Source organism: Notamacropus eugenii, chromosome 4 (assembly GCF_028372415.1).
Source record: "Notamacropus eugenii isolate mMacEug1 chromosome 4, mMacEug1.pri_v2, whole genome shotgun sequence".
In the NCBI taxonomy this organism is placed as follows: domain Eukaryota; kingdom Metazoa; phylum Chordata; class Mammalia; order Diprotodontia; family Macropodidae; genus Notamacropus; species Notamacropus eugenii.
This window is the reverse complement of record NC_092875.1, coordinates 221,896,510-221,903,616: the sequence shown is the minus strand read 5'-3', so window position 1 is coordinate 221,903,616 and position 7,107 is coordinate 221,896,510. Positions and strand designations below refer to the sequence as shown.

Sequence of the window (7,107 nt, the reverse complement as noted above, 5' to 3'; positions counted from 1 at the left end):
TCAAACTACCAAAAATATTTTAAAGACCTAGAAAATATACTAACAAAATTCATCTGGAAGAACAAAAGGTCCAGAATATCAAAGTGATTACTGAAAAGAAATGCCAGAGAAAGTAACTCAGAAATACCAGTCTTAAATTGTATTATAAAGCCCCAGTCATTAAAACTACTTGGTACTGGCTAAGAATTAGAGTGGTGGAATAGTTAACATGACACAGTAGTCAATGACTATAGTAACGTACTGGTTGATAAACCCAAAGATCCCAGCTTGTGGGATAAGAACTCACTATTTGACAAACACTTCTGGGAAAACTGGAAAATATTATGGCAGAAATTGGTCATAGACCAACATCTTACACTGTTTACCAAAATAAAGTCCAAATGGGTACACAATTTTGATATAAATGCTATTACTATAAGAAAAGCAGTAGGGCATAGAGTATTTTACCTACCAGATTTATGGAGAATGGAGGAATTTATGTCCAAACAAGAGAAAGAGAACATTTTGAGATGCAAAATGGATAACTTTGATTACATTAAATTGAAAAGTTTTTGCATAAACAAAGTCAATGCAATCAAGATTGAGGAGGAAGCAGAAAATTGGGGAAAAAATTTTTATAATGAGTCTCTCTGACAAAGGACTCATTTCTAAATTATATAGAGCACTGTGTCAAGTTTATAAGAATACAAGCCATTTCCTATTTGATAAATGCTCAAAGGATATTAACAGGCAGTTTTCAGAGGACGAAATTAAAGGTGTCTACACTCATAAAAAAAAAAAAAAAGCTCTAAATTACCATACAGTAGAGAAATGCAAATCAAAACAACTCTTAGGTACCATATCACATCTATCAGATTGGCTAATATGACAAAATAGGAAAATTATAAATTCTGGAGATGTTGGAAAAAGAGAACACTAATGCATTGTTGATGGAGTTGTGAACTGATCCACACATTCTGGAGAGCAATTTGGAACTATGCCCAAAGGGCTACAAAATATGTGCACACACTTTGACCCAGCAGGACCACTTCTAAGGCTGTATCCCAAAGAGATCATAAAAAATGGGGAAAGAATCCATACATACAAAAAAATATTTGTAGAAGCTCTCTTTGTGTTGTCCAAGAACTGGAAATTGAGGGAATATCCACTGATTGAGGAATGGATAAAGAAGTTGTGGCATGTGATGATGATGGAATACTATTATAATATAAGAAATGTTTAGCAGGATGCTCTCAGAAAAACCTGGAAAAACTTATACAGGCTGATGCAAAGTGAACTGTGTGCAAAATAACTGCAATATTATGAGATGATCAGTTTTGAATGACTTAGCTATTCCCAATATTGTAAAAATCCCCAGAGAAAGAACTAATGGTGTCTGAATACAGATTGATGCATATCTTTTTTTTTACTTTCTTTATTTTGAAATTTTTGTTTGTTTGTTTTGTCCATGTTGTCTTTCACAACATGACTATTACGTAAATGTTTGCCATGACTACACATGTACACCTATATCAAATGACTTGCTTTCTCAATGAGGGGTGTTGGAAAAGGAGAGAATTTGGAAATCAAATTTAAAAAAAATAAATGTCAATTTTTTATACATGTAACTGGAGGAAAATAAAATACTAAATAAAATAAAATAAAATGAATATTTGTATATGCATATAGATAGGTATATATGTGTATACACACATGTATTTCAAAATAATTATTTTTGCAATCCTATGAATTTTATTTATGACTTCAAAAATATTCTTCTGCAAATGCTTCACCATACTCTCAAAGGTGTCCATAACCCCAAACATTTTCAAAACCCCTAGAATAAATATCCTTTAACATCCTGTACAAGACTATATTCTATTATTTTAAACTTGTAACTCAAACCTTTTGAGTGACTCTATGAACCTACAACTTTTGATTCATATATTGAAAACCTTATATGATATCAATTTATGAGTAGAAAGCCTTTTGAAATTTAACTATTTTTATAGCAGTTCCTATGGATATTTTAATGAACTTATGGCATTTTTGTTGAATAAAAACGGCATTCCATCACAGTCATATACCATAACTTTTGAGCAGTTGCCCAACTGATAAGTGTCCACTAAACTTACAATTCTTTTCCACCACAAAAAGAGTTGCTTAAAATATTTTTCGTATGTGAGTCTTTTTTCTTTTTTAAAAATCTTTTTTAGGATGTAGACCTTGTAGGGATATTTCTAAATCAAAGAGTATACATGGTTTATAGTCCTTTGGGCACAGTTCTAAATTCATCTCCAGAATGGTTGGATCAATTCAATTCTATCAGCAATACTAATGCATTGTGTTCCAATTTCCCACATCTTCTCTAACATCTATTATTTTCCTTTCTTTGTCATATTAGCCAATATAATAGGTGTGAGTTGGTACCTCAGAGTTGTTTTGATTTCCATTTCTCTTATCAATAGTTATATAAAGCATTTTTCGTATGAATATAGATAGTTTCTATTTCTTCTTCTGAAAACTTCTGATTCATATTACCAATTAGGAAATAACTTGCAGTCATAAAATTTGACTTTGTTTTCAATATATCTGAGAAATGAGACCTTTAGCTGAGAAACTTTGTCTAACTATTCCTGAGTTCCTTACTTTCTCTCTTCTTATATTGGCTGCATTGGCTTTGTTTCTGCAAATATTTTTTTAAAAATTTTATATGATCAAAATTATCCATTTTTCTTCTATGCACTATTATCTAAAAGGTTATTTTTTATGCATTTCTCATTTATTTTTTAAAACAAAATAATGTTAAATTCATCTTGTTAAATATTTCCAAATTAAATTTTTTTTTAAAAAAAGCTTAACATTCTTTATTTTTATATTTGTAAGTTCCAAATTCTATACTTCACACCTACTCCTCTCCTACTTCTTGAGATGGGAGATGATATATCAATTATAAATATAAAGTCATGAAAAATCTATTTCAACATTAGCTATATGGAAAAGAAAACTCAAGAACAAAAATAAATAACTGAATAAATAGTAAATGAAAGAATACAAAATAAAGTGATAAAAAGTTTGATTTGCTTTTAATTCAGAGTTATCTGTTCCCTCTCTAGAAGGAGAAGTTGATGGAATTGTCTAAGGACACTGCTATGACTGCTAGGTATGTCTTTAAACAGGTGATCACCCTTATAATACTAATGTTTTACTACTAATGCTAATATAATACTAATATAATGCACAGTTATAATACAAATGCTTCTGGTTCTGTTCACTTAACTTTGCATAGATTCATATAGGTCTCCATAGCTTTTTCTGAAACTCTCTTTGTTGTCATTTCTTTTAATAATGCAATAGTATTCCATCAAAATCATATAACAAAATTTGTTCAACTCTTCTCTAATTAATGGGCATCCTTTGTTTTCTAATTCTTTGTCACCACAAAAAGAGCTACTTTAAATATTTTTGTATGATTAGGTCTCTCCCTTCCCCCTTGACTTTTTTAATCTCTTTGGGATAGAGATCTAGCAGTGGTATTTCTGGGACAAAATGTATGCATAGTTTGATAACCTTTTGGACATAGTTCCACATTGTACTCCAGAATGGTTAGACCAGTTCACAACTCCACTAAAAGTGCATCAATGTCCAAATGTTTCCATATCCCCTATAACATTTGTTACTTTTCTTTTTTGCCATGTTTAACCAATCTGATACATATGAGATGCTCTTTCAGGGTTGTTTTAATTTACATGTTTTTTTAATACTAAACTGCTTTAATGGTCTCAAAATTCTGTGACACATTTTTGGTCAAGTTGTTTCCATTTAAAAATTACTGATTTTAAAAACTAATAACTTAAAACTGCCACAAAACAAATGGTCCACAAAAACATTCCTTTCCTCCTGAAGCTTTTATGATGCATTGTAATTACTAACCAGTCTTTTATTATTAAACTAAAATGGCCAATCAAGACAAACAGTTCTGAGACCTTTCTTCCACCACTGATTAAGACTGGGGTGAGAGGTGTTGTGCAGAATATTCATTTCGCCTTCTGGTCCTTCTGGGCAGATTTTGTGATCTTGCCATCTCCAGCAGCGTTCTTGTCAACTTCCTTGATGGCAGCAACTGTAAAAATTTGCCTCATATCACAAACAGCAAAACGACCCAGACAAGGATAATCAGAGAAACTCACCACACACATGGGCTTGCCTGGAACCATGTCAATCATCACCAAAAATCACCAGATTTTAGGACCTTAGGGCTATCTTACCAGAACAACGATCAATCTTCTCCTTCACTTCAGCAAACTTGCAAGCAATGTGAGCAGTGTGACAATCCAGAATGGGTATATAGCCAGCACTGATTTGGCCTGGATGGCTCAGGATAAAAACTTGTGCAGTGAAACCTGCTGCTTCCATAGGTGGGTCATTCTTGCTATCACCAGCCACATTATCATGACAGACATCTTTGACAGACATGTTCTTGACATTGAAACCAACATTATCCCCTGGCAGAGCCTCACTCAAAGCTTTATGGTGCATTTTGACAAACTTTACTTCAGTTGTAACATTGACTGGGGCAGAGGTGATCACCATGTCTGGTTTTAGAACACCAGTTTCCATTTGGTCAATAGGCACAGTACCAATACTGCCAATCTTGTAGACATCTTGGAGGGATAGATGAAGGGGCTTGTCAGTTGGAAGAGTTGGTGGCAGAAGCAATCCAAAGCTTCAAGCAGTATAGTTCCATTATCATTACCATCCTTACAGGTAACTTTCCATCCCTTGAACCAGGGCGTATTAGAGCTAGGCTCTAGCATGTTGTCATTATTCCAACCTGAAATTGGCACAAAAGCTACTATATCAGGGTTGTAGCCAATTTTCTTAATATAGATACTGACTTCCTTGACAATTTCTTCGTAACTCTTCTGGCTGTAGCAGGGCTTGGTGGAATCCATTTTGTTTTACACCTAGTGTGTGGGCCAGAAGGACATACTCCCAGTTCTGCCCATTTTTTGAGATAGCAGCTTCAAATTCATGAACACTAGCAGCAACGATCAACACAGCACAGTCCACCTGAGATGTGCCTGTAATCATATTCTTGATGAAGTCTCTGTGTCCTGGAGCATCAATAGGGGTCACATAGTACTTGCTGGTCTCAGATTTCCACAAGGAGATATCAATAGTGATACCACATTCACATTTAGCCTTCAGTTTATCCAAGACCTAGGCATATTTAAAAGGAACCCTTTTCCCATCTCAGCAGTTTCCTTCTTGAACTTCTCAATAGTTCTCTTATCAATTCCACCACATTTGTAGATGAAGTTCCCAGTAGTAGTGGACTCGCCAGAGTCTACATGTCCAAAGACAACAATGCTAAAGTGGGTCTTTTCCTTGTCCATTTTTGTGGAAGTTTAGCAAAGGTTTTCGCAACACCTGTGTTCTGCTGGCAACCTCGTTGCAAAAATGCTAATTTACATTTTTCTAATCAATAATGACTTAGAGCATTTTTTTTCCCATGTGACTATTGCCAGGTTGAATTTTTGCTTCTGAAAAAATTACTGTTCATATCCTTTGATCATTTATTAATTTGGGGAATTGCTTTCATATTTTTTTCACAAATTTAGTTCAGTTATATAAATGGGAAATGAGTCCATCATCTGAAAGATTTTCTGTAAATCTCCTCCAGTTTCCTTCTTTCCTTTTAATATTTCCTGCTTTATTTTGGTTTGTGCAATAGCTTTTTAAATTTCAAGCAATGAAAAATTTCCATTTTCTTTCCCATGATCCTCTCTATGTACTGTTTGATCATATATCTGATAGGCATTTTTTCCATGTTTCACCCTAATTTACTTATGATATTACTATTTATGTCTCAATAATTTATCCACTTTGACCTTATTTTGGTATATAGTATGATATGTTCATCTATGCTTAGCTCCTGCTACATTACTTTCAAGGTTTCCCAACAGGTTTTGTCAAATGACATTTTTTGTACTAAAATCTTGGTTCTTTAGATTTGCAAAATACTATTTTACTGTGACCATTTATTACTATATATTTATGCACTTAGAAATATGTAGATGTCTCAGTGGATAGAGTGGTGGGCCTGAAGCAAGAAAATACTTGAGTTGAAATCTAGCCTCAAATGCTTACTAACCATATGATCCTGGATGAGTCACTTAAACTCTCTTTGCTTTGGAGGTAGCTAGGTGTCTCAGTGGATAGAATACTAACCCTGGAATCATGAAGACCTAAGTTCAAAACCAAATTCAGACACTTACTAGAGGTGTTACTCTTGGCAAGTCCTGCTTACCTCATTCCCTCATCTGCAAAATGAGTTAGAGGAGGAAATGGCAAACTACTCCAGTATCTTCACCAAGAAAATTCAAAAGGGGTCACAAATAGTTAGATGCAACTGAAACAAGTGAACCACAACCACTAGTAATATGTTTCTATTTATTTATTTATTTTTTTATTTTGTAATGTTTAACAATCACTGCCATACAATTGTGATTTTATCCCCCCCACCTACTCCCCACTCCCCCCCTCCCTCCCCAAGACTGCATACAATTCTGTATAGATTCTACATATACTTTCCTATTGAGTATATTTTCACTATAGTCATGCTATGTAGTCAGACTAAGATAAATGAAAGAAATCATATAACAAATCAGAACATGATACACAAACACATACACATACACAAACATGGTCTGCTACAATATGTGAGTGACTTTCATATTTCTCTCTCTGAGTGTGGCAGGCATTTTGCCTTGAGATGCTCCATTGGGATTTTTTTTTTTTTTTTTTGGTAAGAAGTTCTTGTGTTATTACAAAAATCTAAGTCTACCAGAAAAAACTCTCACACACTGTGGTTGTTGCTGTGCATAAAGTTCTCCTGGTTCTGCTCCTTTCACTCAGCATCAGGTCATATAAGTCCTTCCAGGCCTCTCTGAAGTCTTCTTGTTCATCATTTCTTATGGCACAATAGTACTCCATTACATTCATATACCATAATTTATTCAGCCATTCCCCAATTGATGGACATCCCCTTGACTTCCAGTTTTTGGCAACTACATAGAGTGCTGCTATAAATATTTTTGTACATGTGGGACCCTTTCCCATTTT

The 7,107-nt window shown here is 34.0% G+C and overlaps 1 pseudogene; it reads right to left on the bottom strand.

Annotated features, from left to right (window-relative positions):
• Positions 1-4,016: 4,016 nt before the first annotated feature.
• On the bottom strand, positions 4,017-5,378 carry LOC140498353 (elongation factor 1-alpha 1 pseudogene; annotated as a pseudogene).
• Between the last annotated feature and the right edge of the window lie 1,729 nt (positions 5,379-7,107).